Genomic DNA, 14,111 nt, shown 5'->3' with positions numbered 1-14,111 from the left:
AATTACTGTTATAAATTTTAGTTGTTAAAACACCATTACATACACGAACGGGTTTCGTTAATCCATCATTACTTCTATAAACATGATGTCAAATAGGATATATCCACTTGTGATAATGAGCAGCAGGAAATTTCAATAGCAAACGAGGAGTCACTCGAATTCTACTCATTTTAGCAAATGAACCAATCTTATTCATCAAATGATCTCCATTGCGTTACTCATCATTTCATTATAATCCAAAATTTATCCATTTCACCGGAAGGAACATCATACTGGTAACTATCAATTTAAATTACAATCAGTAACTCATTCTGTTTGCAAGTATAATGACGGAACAGCGTTTTCATTCCCTGTCAAAATCTAAGTATATTTTTTTCATTGTGGTTTACGATATATATGCTTTAGAGGTCAAAGGTCACTGTACATCGTTGTTTCTAAACCTGCCAGCGGTTCGAACCCCACTGGTGATGAAACACTTTTCAATTATAACCCCCTTTGGATGGAAGTTTCCTGAAGTATAATGAACTGGATTTTAACTTTAAGTGTGGCTTAAGATTTGTAAATATAAAAAAATATCACGATGTGCATATATGTCCACAATGTGGTGAGTGTATGTATTACCTATTAAATAGGAAGTTTTCTTATTAGGAGTAGATTCAGAGAAAAGAGTAATGACTACTACATTCTCCCATTAAAGCTGAATCATGGATACTTCCATAAAAATAAAGGCTTCGCATACCTCCAAAGGAGGCACATCAGCACTGGCTCTAATCCCCTTAAACATAATTGCACTTTATTCCTCATTGTATAGTTAGGGGCCTACCAGTATATAGCACCCCTGCCACTCCTTCTATCAAGAATTATCCAGGTGTTTTAATCTTCACGCCTCTCAAGACGGAACTATACATGCTTTTCACAGACCCATCGTTCTCCATTACACACACGCACACACGTTTTATATATATATATATATATATATATATATATATATATATATATATATATATATAGATATATATATATACGTTATTCAAGTATGTACATCACTTCCCCATACACTTTGTTCGATCTCCTCGTCTGCATCAGATATTAGGCAAACAAACAATTTATCTCGCAGCAGAATGGAAAAGGTGCATTGAGTGGGATGTGTGAAGAGATTGTTTGGTCAATTATTTTGTACTGAAGAGAAGAGATGTTGAACGTGAATGAAAAAAACAAAGACTGAAGCTGATGATGAGTTTTTATGTAGAGTACGTAGAATATGGATTAACTGAGTTGGGAATGTGAAGGAGCAATTCAAAAGAAAGCTCTAATAAGAAAATGGTTCAGATATTTTTCGTCTGGTTTAGTTATATACGTGTGTGTGTGTGTGTGTGTATATATATATATATATATATATATATATATATATATATATATATATATATATATATATATACACACACATTTACATATAAATGGCATCCACGTATGAAGGCGATATATACATATAAAAAAAAAAAAAAACATATACTATATATATATATATATAATATATATATACAACAAGGAGCTGAAGGAGACGTCATGTACCAGTAATTGTCCATTTATTAAACAAGCTGACGTTTCGAGGACACAGCCTCATTTTCAAAGCTGAAAAACGTAATTATAATATATAAAACTTAAGAATTAAGAAATTTACAATTTAAAAAATATTTACACTTTAAACAAAAATTAAAAAATTAAAAAATTAAAAAGAAAAACAGAAATGCAACAGACAGAATGAAAGAAATAGACCGCTACCTTTCAGGACGGGAACCAAGGACCTAATGACATAAAAAACAGAGACAGGGGCACACTCAAGACAGGTACAGTGTTGTGGAGGTAGTTTGATTGTTTAAAGGAGGAACAAGCTTCTTAATATATAAGATTCGGCTATTGCTAATTGATGAGGTGAGGTGGCTCTGGAGAGAATTTTAAAATGTTTATATTCAATATCTTGTTTACATTTTTTGGCATGATCGCGTATATTAGAAAATTCAGGATTAGTTAATTTATTACCTGTTCTGTAACTAACTCCCCGATGACAATCAATTCTAACTTTTAGTAGGCGACGAGAAGCCCCCACATATTTCCCCACCTTACATTTGGGGCAAGTATATAAATAAACGACATTGGAAGTCATCAAGGAGCTTAGTCTGTCTTTATGTTTAAAAAGCGAAGCAATGGTTAACGGGTTCTTTGGTATAACTCTACTGTTAACTGCCGGAAGGTGTCGGTGAATAAGGTCATTTAACTGAACATAAAAGGACTTATCATGAATAAAAGGAATACTGAAGTAAAATGCCAACTTGGGTACAGTAGGAATATTAAAAACAGGAACAAACTTACGATTAAGAAAATTATACAATTGTTTAAAAAAAAGCTTGGATGGGTAGCAATTTTCTAAAAAATAATTTTGGAGAAATGAAATTTCTTGGTGGAAACCAGCCAAGTGGAGGATAAAGTATAGGCCCTGTGGAAGAGAGTACTTAAGGAGTTTAGTTTGAAATTAAAATGACAACTGCTATAAAAATTTGTACCTAAGCCAGTAAAGGTTTGTTTTCTAAAAATAGAAGTACAGAAGCCCTGCTCGTTACGGGACACAAGTATATCCAAAAATGCAAGTTTATTGTTTTCTTCGTAATCGATCGTGAACTTAATGTTGGGATGGGCTACATTGGCGTATTCAAGAAACTGATCGGCTTGCTCTTTAGTTCTAAAAAGTAAGAAGGTGTCGTCTACGTATCGTTTGTAAAATAACGGCAGAAAAGAGAGGGGACAGTTGTCCAGCAACTGTTCCTCTAGATGGCACATAAAGATGTTAGAAAAACTGGGCCAAGAGGACTGCCCATGGCCATACCTTCAACCTGAGTGTAAGCTGTATTATTAAAAATAAAGGCAGTGTCCTGCACTGCCAGTTGCAAAATTTTCTTAAAATTATCATAATTAAAACCGTGAAATAAAATATCTCGTTGGGTAAAAATTTTGTCTAAGATTATTTGTATTGTCTCTTCCACAGGGACATTGGTAAAAAGAGACTCCACGTCCAAGCTTACCATAAATAAATCAGAATCTTGCATAAGAACGTTGTCCCTAAATTGTTCGAATTTTTGACTGAATAATTATCATAGAAAATTCATTCAACAAGGGCACCAAAAACTTAGCCATCTTATAATTAGGGGTTTCGTAGGAAGCAAGAATTGGTCTAATAGGGACACCGTCCTTATGCACTTTGGGTAAACCATACATTGTTCCATAAGAACCACCAGTACTCATCAAATTCTGGTAAGTGTCGTTGTCAATTATCTTATTGTCAAATAAACTTTTTAGAAACCTATTGATACGATCTTCTAATCGAAAAATAGTGGCAAAATCCGGTACAGCCAATTCTTCAAATTTTAAATTTGACGTGTCATTTAAAATACTCAACACTTTATTAACATAATCATCGCGGTTAAGAAGAACCACACCTCTACCCTTGTCTGGTTTTGAAATAATGATATTATCTAGTTTACTAAGATTTCTGAGAATATCCAAGTCTTGCTTTTTGGCCCATAAAACCTTTAACAATCTAACCACTTGTTGGACTCCTTTTTTCAAAAGCAAGACTGGATATTCTCAGAAATCTTAGTAAACTAGATAATATCATTATTTCAAAACCAGACAAGGGTAGAGGTGTGGTTCTTCTTAACCGCGATGATTATGTTAATAAAGTGTTGAGTATAAATGACACGTCAAAATTTAAAGAATTGGTGTACCGGAGTTTTGCCACTATTTCGATTAGAAGATCGTATCAATAGGTTTCTAAAAAGTTTATTTGACAATAAGATAATTGACAACGACACTTACCAGAATTTGATGAGTTTACTGGTGGTTCTTATGGAACAATGTATGGTTTACCCAAAGTGCATAAGGACGGTGTCCCTATTAGACCAATTCTTGCTTCCTACGAAACCCCTAATTATAAGATGGCTAAGTTTTTGGTGCCCTTGTTGAATGAATTTTCTATGAATAATTATTCAGTCAAAAATTCCGAACAATTTAGGGACAACGTTCTTATGCAAGATTCTGATTTATTTATGGTAAGCTTGGACGTGGAGTCTCTTTTTACCAATGTCCCTGTGGAAGAGACAATACAAATAATCTTAGACAAAATTTTTACCCAACGAGATATTTTATTTCACGGTTTTAATTATGATAATTTTAAGAAAATGTTGCAACTGGCAGTGCAGGACACTGCCTTTATTTTTAATAATACAGCTTACACTCAGGTTGAAGGTATGGCCATGGGCAGTCCTCTTGGCCCAGTTTTTTCTAACATCTTTATGTGCCATCTAGAGGAACAGTTGCTGGACAACTGTCCCCTCTCTTTTCTGCCGTTATTTTACAAACGATACGTAGACGACACCTTCTTACTTTTTAGAACTAAAGAGCAAGCCGATCAGTTTCTTGAATACGCCAATGTAGCCCATCCCAACATTAAGTTCACGATCGATTACGAAGAAAACAATAAACTTGCATTTTTGGATATACTTGTGTCCCGTAACGAGCAGGGCTTCTGTACTTCTATTTTAAAAAGAAAACAAACCTTTACTGGCTTAGGTACAAATTTTTATAGCAGTTGTCATTTTAATTTCAAACTAAACTCCTTAAGTACTCTCTTCCACAGGGCCTATACTTTATCCTCCACTTGGTCTGGTTTCCACCAAGAAATTTCATTTCTCCAAAATTATTTTTTAGAAAATTGCTACCCATCCAAGCTTTTTTTTAAACAATTGTATAATTTTCTTAATCGTAAGTTTGTTCCTGTTTTTAATATTCCTACTGTACCCAAGTTGGCATTTTACTTCAGTATTCCTTTTTATTCATGATAAGTCCTTTATGTTCAGTTAAATGCCCTTATTCACCGACACCTTCCGGCAGTTAACAGTAGAGTTATACCAAAGAACCCGTTAACCATTGCTTCGCTTTTTAAACATAAAGACAAAGACTAAGCTCCTTGATGACTTCCAATGTCGTTTATTTATATACTTGCCCCAAATTAAAGGTAAGGTGGGAATATGTGGGGGGGCTTCTCGTCGCCTACTAAAAGAAAACGTAGAATTGATTGTCATCGGGGAGTTAGTTACAGAACAGGTAATAAATTAACTAATCCTGAATTTCTAATATACGCGATCATGCCAAAAAATGTAAACAAGATATTGAATATAAACATTTTAAAATTCTCTCCAGAGCCACCTCACCTCATCAATTAGCAATAGCCGAATCGTTATATATTAAGAAGCTTGTTCCTCCTTTAAACAATCAAACTACCTCCACAACACTGTACCTGTCTTGAGTGTGCCCCTGTTCTCTGTTTTTATGTCATTAGGTCCTGGTTCCCGTCCTGAAAGGTAGCGGTCTATTTCTTTCATTCTGTCTGTTTGCATTTCTGTTTTTCTTTTTAATTTTTTTAATTTTTTAATTTTTGTTTTAAAGTGTAAATATTTTTTAAATTGTAAATTTCTTAATTCTTAAGTTTTATATATATAATTACGTTTTTTTCAGCTTTGAAAATGAGGCTGTGTCCTCGAAACGTCAGCTTGTTTAATAAATGGACAATTACTGGTACATGACGTCTCCTTCAGCTCCTTGTTGTATGTTGGTTGATAGCAACGCTTCCCATATCCATATATATATATATATATATATATATATATATATATATATATATATATATATATATTATAGGTTATATATATTTAAATGGCATTCACGTATGAAGGCCAGTGAAACATAGGACTTGGAACTGCTTGAGAATATCACAAAATCCACGTAAGAGGCAAGTAAAACCCGGGACTTGGGTTTCATTCACCTTCTTACGTGGATTTTTATGATATTCTCATGCATGAAGAATTTAATGATACATTGAATATATAAATGGATGTATGTATGTTCTACAAGACTTCGAAACGAATTCAACTTAATTTCAACCAAACTTGGTATACACACACAACTTACCTTCAGGAAAGAATATGGTGGGGGAAAGACATTACTGGGGGAGGGGGCATTGTGGGAAGGGGGTGAAATGTAAAAAATAACCGAAAACGACAAATATTAGTGCCTAATCCGTAGTTTCGAAGTCACCAAGATGATCAGTACATTTCCCGATGCCCTTTAAGTCCAAGTTCAGCCCCAATGGGGGGAGGGGGGAACCGGGTGGGAAGGGGTGATGTGTTAAAAATAACTGGAAAAATAACTGAAAATGACAGAGATATAAGTGTATAAGCCATAGTTTTTGAGGTTCCTGATATGAATAGCGACTCTCACGATACATTTAAGTCCAAGTTCAGCAGCCCCAATGGGGGAGAGTGTGAAGGAGGTGGAAAAGGAGTGACATGGAAAAACAAAAATGACAGATGTTATTTGCTAATCCATAGTTTTTGAGGTTGCTGAGATGAATAGTGAAACTTCTGATGCCCTTAAAGTCCAAGTTCAGTCCCAATATCAATGGGGCGAAAAGGGATGAGAAGGGGATGACCTGTAAAAATAACCCAAAACGACCGATATTAGTGTCTATTTCATAGTTTTTTGAGGTCATGAGGTGAATAGTGCACCCTCTATACCCTTTACGACCAAGTTCAGCCCAATAGAAATGGGGGTGAGAAGGGTTCGGAAAGTGGTGACATGTAAAAATAACCCAAAATGACAGATATTATTATCTAATCTATATTTTTTCGACGTCAGTGAGATGAACAGTGACACTCCCACTGCCCTTTAAGTGCAGGTTCAGCCCAGATAGAAGGGGAGTGGGTGGGAGGGGGCTGAGAAGTGGTGAAATATAAAATGTCAAAAATACTGGGTATTGTACTGAAGCAGCCTATATCAACAGGAATGAACTCTCAACATGCTACACACCACTTAAATCCATCAATATTCTTTCTGTTATATAGACGACTGCTGGAGATAAAAATCTCAGTTTATCACGGGCGCATGTATAATATTCTCCTAAATTCGTTGGCAGTTTTAACACAAAGATCAAAAAAACTTCATGAACTAAAGCTAAATAAAAACAAGTAGGAGATTCTATCAATCTGGAAAAGAGAGGGAGAAAAATTTGCCCAGGTGTCTCATGCCAAAATGGCCTTATACCAAGTTAATGGAACGCCTAAAATGTTACAGAGGACCACAAGCAGCAGAACAAGTACACCCAATATGGTTCTGTAGCTTACAAAACACGTCCGTTCATTAAAAAAATAATAATAATAATAAAAATAAACAAACAAATTTTGTTTAGGAGTATGAGTCACCACAAAACGAAGTGGCGAGAGAGATTTCCGTCAGTCCTCAGACTCCTCTTTTACAACCGGCAGGAGGAAGAACCTGATGGGCTGCATGCCTATAAAAAAAAACTCTTTTCAGCTCTCGCCTTTGCGCGGAGATCCAGCTGCTTATTTCATACCCCTCTCTTCTCTCTCTCTCTCTCTCTCTCGGTCTTATTTTACATTTTACTTTTTCTGTGCATATGTGGTGTACTGTATAATTTCTATATATTGGCTTCTTTTCCTATCAACCACTCTCTCTCTCTCTATCCCTCTCTCTCTCTCTCTCTCTCTCTCTCTCTCTCTCTCCTCTCTCCTCATTCTCTCTCTCTCTCTCTCTCCTCTCTCTTTCATTCTACGTATGCACAGGGTCGATACTCTCCCATTTTATTCCAACATGACAGATTGTTTCTTGATTTATTCTAATTAATCTGAAGAAATGTTATATGAAAGACAGGAAACAAGTTTTCAAAGTATGTATATAAGTTGAGGCAGACTATCATCTGAGAGAGAGAGAGAGAGTGAGAGAGAGAGAGAGAGAGAAAGAGAGACGGAGAGATGAGACCAGAGAGAGAGAGAGAGAGAGAGAGAATATACATGTTTACCTAACAATCACATCAGAGTTAGTGAGTGAGAGATTGGTTAATTGTGTCTATTAAAACTGGCGTCACATCTAGGTTATTGAGTAAGGGAGATTCTCATAATAGATGTTTAACAGGAGTCACAAACATAAAGAGAGAGAAAGAGAGGGCTTCTAATGCCCGTAATTATCCAAAGTAGCGATAAATACCAAACACATAGACGAAGACTTATTATATTACCTCAGTAATAACCGTGTTGTAAGGACTTTCCAAACCAAACCGAAATACTTCATTATGCTCGCAAAGAGTGATCATCCAATTAGTTAAACCCAAGTTCCATCCTGTCAGCCAACCAGATGGAGCTACTAACTTTACTACATTACCTCTAACTTCAAGGTGGAACACAGTAGTGGAACTGTTCCTGGGGCAATCGTCATACAAAGGTAATGATAACGTGTAGACTAACTGACGCTGTTGGTGAAGATGTTTTATAAATATAGTATTCTTGTAAATGTTTTCAGGCTCTAATCCTCCAAAAGAGCAACGAATCACTGGTCTTCACAGACCAATCACCGCCAAGGGTTGGAACAAAATTAGTTAATAATAGCCGAGACTACGAACGGACACTAAGAAAAGATAATTTCCTGAAAATTTTCAGCTCTCTAGGTCTAAAAACAAGTGAAAGAAATTGTGGCCTTAATGAGCTGGTCAGTCGAAGTAAAGGTAAAGGTAGGATTATTAATCTTGAATTCCAGTAATCACGTAGGCCTATTTCTTAATAGCTTCCCGAAGAGAGCACAAACCCCCCAGGGCTCTCCTAATCAACAATTTTCATTAGGATGGTCAAATTCGAGATGACAACCTTTGAAATGCTTTCCCGACTCGTTTTTTCCCGTTTCTCTCTTCAATTTCAAAAACTTTTTTTTCATCATAAAATTTTCCAGTACTGAATTTACTTCCAACAGAAAATCCTCTTTCAATTATAAGGGTCAAGGCTTAGCCAACACTTTGCAAAACATTTTATGCTCTCCCCCATCGAAACAGATTTCAATTAACAAAGCTAACAAAATCTGTCTTTTTATACTTGTATATCAAACTCAAAGTTATTAGCAATTTCCTAACATTAATTTTGTAATCAAAGACAATCCTTTCTTTAATCGTTCTTATTACTTTCAATAACAAAGAGCAGCACCGAAGTTTTACAGTCGACTGAGTAAAGATTATAATATTCGGTATTCAGTGAATCCACATGTAAAGATTGTTTAGTTTCAGTAGCGACATAAAGATGTAACGGTACATTTGCAGGATGAATTAGAAAAATTACATGATATTAAACGGTAAAAGAACGACGAAAAAAGATAAGGCGATGAGAGGTTTGGGGGCCTGTGTGAACCAGTGATTATAATATCGGATGAGATGAATCACAGAAACGTCTATGAGTGATAGATTCTAAAGATAAAATAGGCACTTGGATAGAGAAGGAAATGCAGTCATTCAAAGTAAGTATAAAACTGAACTGGAGGAGTCTGGTGAACTGATGTAGAAGTTAATACGCTAGATACTCACAGAAGTAATAAAAGTTAGTGACTTTAAAATGCTGGGGGAGCTAAGATGAAATTCAAAGGATATTAAATAAGGTGTAACAACAATGCATGAATGATCTAGGAAGGTTCTACTTTATCGAAAGACTGTATGCAATTATGTGACAACTAATAAACAGTAAGGACTGTTTACTCTAAAATAAAATTAAAGATTACAGAAGGATTGAGCCACGAAAGTGAAATGTCCAGACGAGTCAACATGACTATGACGGATTTCAATGCAAAGACTGTGCGGTAGTCGTTTTGTTGAGAAGAAATACGAAGATAAAATAGACATAACCAGTGAGGTAATGTTCAATGCAAAGTGGTTAACTTAGGAAGAAAATGAAGATTGCGTCCGAGAATATCATTAAAGAAAGCTGCAGCAGCAGCAGCAGTAAACGAATTATTAGGATTAACTGTAAAAATCTATAAACTATCAAACAAGTTACTTCTGGGGTTATCGGGAGTCTTTAGCATTCCTTCCAATCATCTTCGGGTTGCATAATAGGTAAAACTATTTTATCCACTGTTTACTAGGGTGTGTCAATTTTGGGGGTTAAAAAGCGAAAATAACATTCTTTCATTTTGGTAGTAATTTATTGTTGCCTTTTGACATGCAGAACAAAATTCTGACATGAAAAAGCAATTTCAAATTCCTTTTACCTACATCAAAATGAGTTTGAAATTTTACATATTCTGAGGATTCTTAACAAATTTGGCATTCACGTAGCATCTTACTGTTTTGAAGCCTTATATACTATAATGTACAACGGTTATACTACTTGAAAGTCTTCATATCCTTCTTACTGTTGTTTATTTCCAGCAATTGCCGGCTTGCTACTTGTGCTTTAATGTAACCTTCTCCTTTTTTTATGACTGTAAACATGGCCCAAGGCTTTGGTAACCATTGTAACACATCTTTCAACACTTTGTGTGTAAGAAGACCACTTTGGTACTTGTATTGGCGTGTCTTTGAAGTTTTTTAAATCTTTACTAGTTAAGGATGTTATCAATGGTGGTTCCAAGACTTCAGAGTTCAAATCAAGCAATTCTGACAGTTTGAAATATATGAGCAGTCTCCCAACTAGTGATCGTCCAATGGAGTACCTGTAATTCTTAGGATGGTTTCTATAGCTTCAGCACGAACGAATTTTGAACATTGGCTGGAAAGCGTTGCTTGCAACACTGCTTCCGATCGAGCAAACCAGGCGGACCTCCTCACCACAAGGTAATACAATGTCTCTCACCAACTTGCTTTGCTTTGTTCTTACAAGCTGCAACTGAAACAACAAGTGACTGGGACCATCTACCCACTTAGGATTGAGCTTCACATTAAAATAGTTGGGAAGATACACCAATAATATATAATTAACCTAAAATTCTTTAGTGCTTGTCCCTTCAATTCGTGTTTAGAAATCCAGATCCTGCAGAACGGTAGAGCTGTAGTTAACCAACGACTACGACTGACAGGTCCAATCTCCAACAGCCAGTGACTAAGGTATTTTTTCCTGATCTTATTGCTTGAGCATATGATAGCATAGGACTTATCTGTGCTGAGGTCTTTGACAACTTCTTTTTCAGGAAACACTGGAATGGGAGGACCTGCAACAACCTTCGGAATTTATTTCATTTATTTCTAGGTAAGTTGCATCATCCACCATGTTGCCGAGGGGTCCTGACCACTTATTATGGCTTTTTGTAGGACCATCAAGTTCATGAATGAAGTGACAAAGAGGCAGCTCACCTATATGTAAATCACAATACAAGCCATACAAGTTTTCTTCCAAGTTTTTTCTCTAAATCAATTACATTACACTTCCCTCCCAGCCAGTTTTTTCACTGAAGTTAAATCTCCACCAATAGCCTGCAGTGAATTTTCAAGTCCTCTCTCTTGAGGCCAGCAAGATATGTTATCAGCTATTATCTCTGCATGTTTCTTCCCTTCCACTTCATCCTCAGGCATAGAACGAAACAAAAACCGACCACCAGGCTCAGAGCAGACAGTGTAGTGTTCTTTGGTTAGACTTGGAAATTTTCTGTTTTTTCCTTCTACTTCTAGCAGAACTTTGGTTTCATGCATTTTTCCTTCAAACAAAAACAGGAGAGTCCTCCTTCTTTTATTTTTTTTTCTTGCTGATCAAATATCTCATTCATTATTTTTTGTTGTGCTCTTCTAATGTTATTATGATCTATAATCAGGGATGAATCCCTTTGACTGATGAGGCTTTCATCTGTCCAAGCGGCAGTTGCAATTTCCACAGCCTCGCGGAGTCCAGTGTGATGTCGAATACTAGCTAATGTAATGTTTGAAATGTCTTGCGTTGTATTTTCCTTTCTTTGCTAAAGCTTCAGAAGTCCCTTTAGAACCATCATGTGACGATACTTCATTTTCTTCAGAAGAACCATAGAACAATTGATAAACATCATGGCAGTGCTGGTCTTCTCTTCGCATGACTTCTTCATTCTTTATTTTCTTTTCTCTTCTTCCCTCTGTCCTGACAAGTTCCTTCCTTCTGCCTTTTGTCCTCTGTGACTGATAAAATCTAACTCTAAAACAGGCATCTTTTCACAAGGGCAACAGCAATCAATGTGGAAATGATTTTCTCTCCTACAAGGGGGAGAACAATCTGTTTTTGAACACAAAACTATGAAACATTTGCAGCTCAAAATATCAAAAGTGTATCAAGTGAGTGTATAAAGGCATTTTTCCTTGCAAAGTTTCCTTTACCAAGTGACACCTGATCTGCTTTCTGCCTCAATCCCTTAAGTTTTAGACCAATTGTTCGACACTGAATGATCACTGGGGGGTTTGAATAGGGCATCAGCTGTTGTCCATTGGTGCAGAAGATGGGGTATGGTGTCAATGATGAGTTCATTATACGTATAGTTCCTTCTGTCCATGGAATTTTGTTCTCATAGGAGTAACCCAAATAATAAGGAAACTTTAGGATAATATTGATGTAGGATAGAGTTATTTTAATTTACTTTGGCATACATACCTCACATTTGGGAGTAAAAGGGCACAATAATTTCACTACCAAATTTGATTTTTCGCAAGTTAAGAAAATTGACACACCCAAGTTATTTTAGGTTATATACTCACTGTTTCCGGCAGTAGTTTATTTTAGGTTATATACTAAGTTAGAATTAAAATAAGGACTCTCCTCGATCATGAATATTTACTTACAAAACTGTTACCTATTCTCTCAGTGAATAGTTGTTTGTTCACTGGTAACAATTTTTTTCTGTGCTCTGTTAATTTCGAGTGACGGTGCGAGAGAGCTTTCCAGGAAAGTATACGAGAACAATACAGGAAGTAGATACATAAGTGGCATGAAGTTCCAAATGGGGAATCAGGTTATGCACGAGTTCAAATCCTGTCTCAGATCTAAGTTCAGTGCTCTCATTTTATCGTCTGTTTCAGCATTCATATACACAGTGTGTTTGTTTGTTAGTCCACACTTATACCAAACATAACTTGGATTCCCATGTATACGTGCATAATTTGCAGTTTATCTACAATTGTGCATACCAAAGGTGTGTCAAAATTCAAGCACCGGTAACTTCTTTACTTTATTACTGTGAAATATTTTTGAGTAAAACGCTTTCGGCATTTACGAATAACAGTGGGAAAAGATAAACCCGCAAAAATATAAAAACTTTACATACTAATATTTTAGTTACAGTTGTTGACTTTTCAATATGCTTGTACATGCAGTAAAAGGTAATTATTATTGTATTTGTAGTACAGGATAGTCTATATAATCAATTGCAATATACGATCCATACGTCTGTGAAGTATACCTGATAACATCGCTAATGCCTAAGAAGACCTGCCCCATAGTAAATCACGGACAAATAAATAGTGGATATATACCGAAAGGCTATAATTATATACGGTACGCAAAATTTCTTATATATTTCAACAGTCTGGATGAATTCCAGTTGATTTATTGACTTGCAGTGGTCAGGTCTACGGAATACGCTACCCACATTTCATTTACTCACTATCTAATCCAGCGGTTCTCTGTGCTCTTTCTTTTCCAGACCCCGACTGAATAGCCCACCATTTTTTCATACACAAAGTTTGTCGGACTTCAACATATGTTTGTAGCTTGGTTTTACCATGTTTTATTTTATCTTAAAAATATCTCTTAAACATATTATCCCATAAACACTAAGAGAAATACTAGAAAACTATAAAAACCAAGCAGGACAGGTAAAAAAACATAATGATTTTACAATACATATTTACGGATAGGAGTGATCATACAAGTAGGTCGCTTTATTCAGACGAATTCACGTTATTTATTTATAAATTATGACATTAAAGATCAAGTCCCCACTCCCAACCTTTGGGTCCCATAATCCATTCAGGACAGCACTCACCTTCACGATAAATACAACGAGGGCAGGTTTTATCATTTACTGTAAAATGAGCAAGCAGACTAACACTCTAATAATAACTTTATACAATCCCAAGATATTATCCTTATTTCAAAAGGAAATGCCGAGGACGAAATAGAGGGATATACTATATTGTGAACATCAAGGAGAGACTGAACAGGGTACTTCCAAAACCCTAAGGTTCACGATGACAAATGAAGACAAAACCTCTAACTTAT

Source organism: Macrobrachium nipponense, chromosome 6 (genome assembly GCF_015104395.2).
Source record: "Macrobrachium nipponense isolate FS-2020 chromosome 6, ASM1510439v2, whole genome shotgun sequence".
Classification (NCBI taxonomy): Eukaryota; Metazoa; Arthropoda; class Malacostraca; order Decapoda; family Palaemonidae; genus Macrobrachium; species Macrobrachium nipponense.
This window is presented reverse-complemented; position numbering follows the sequence as displayed.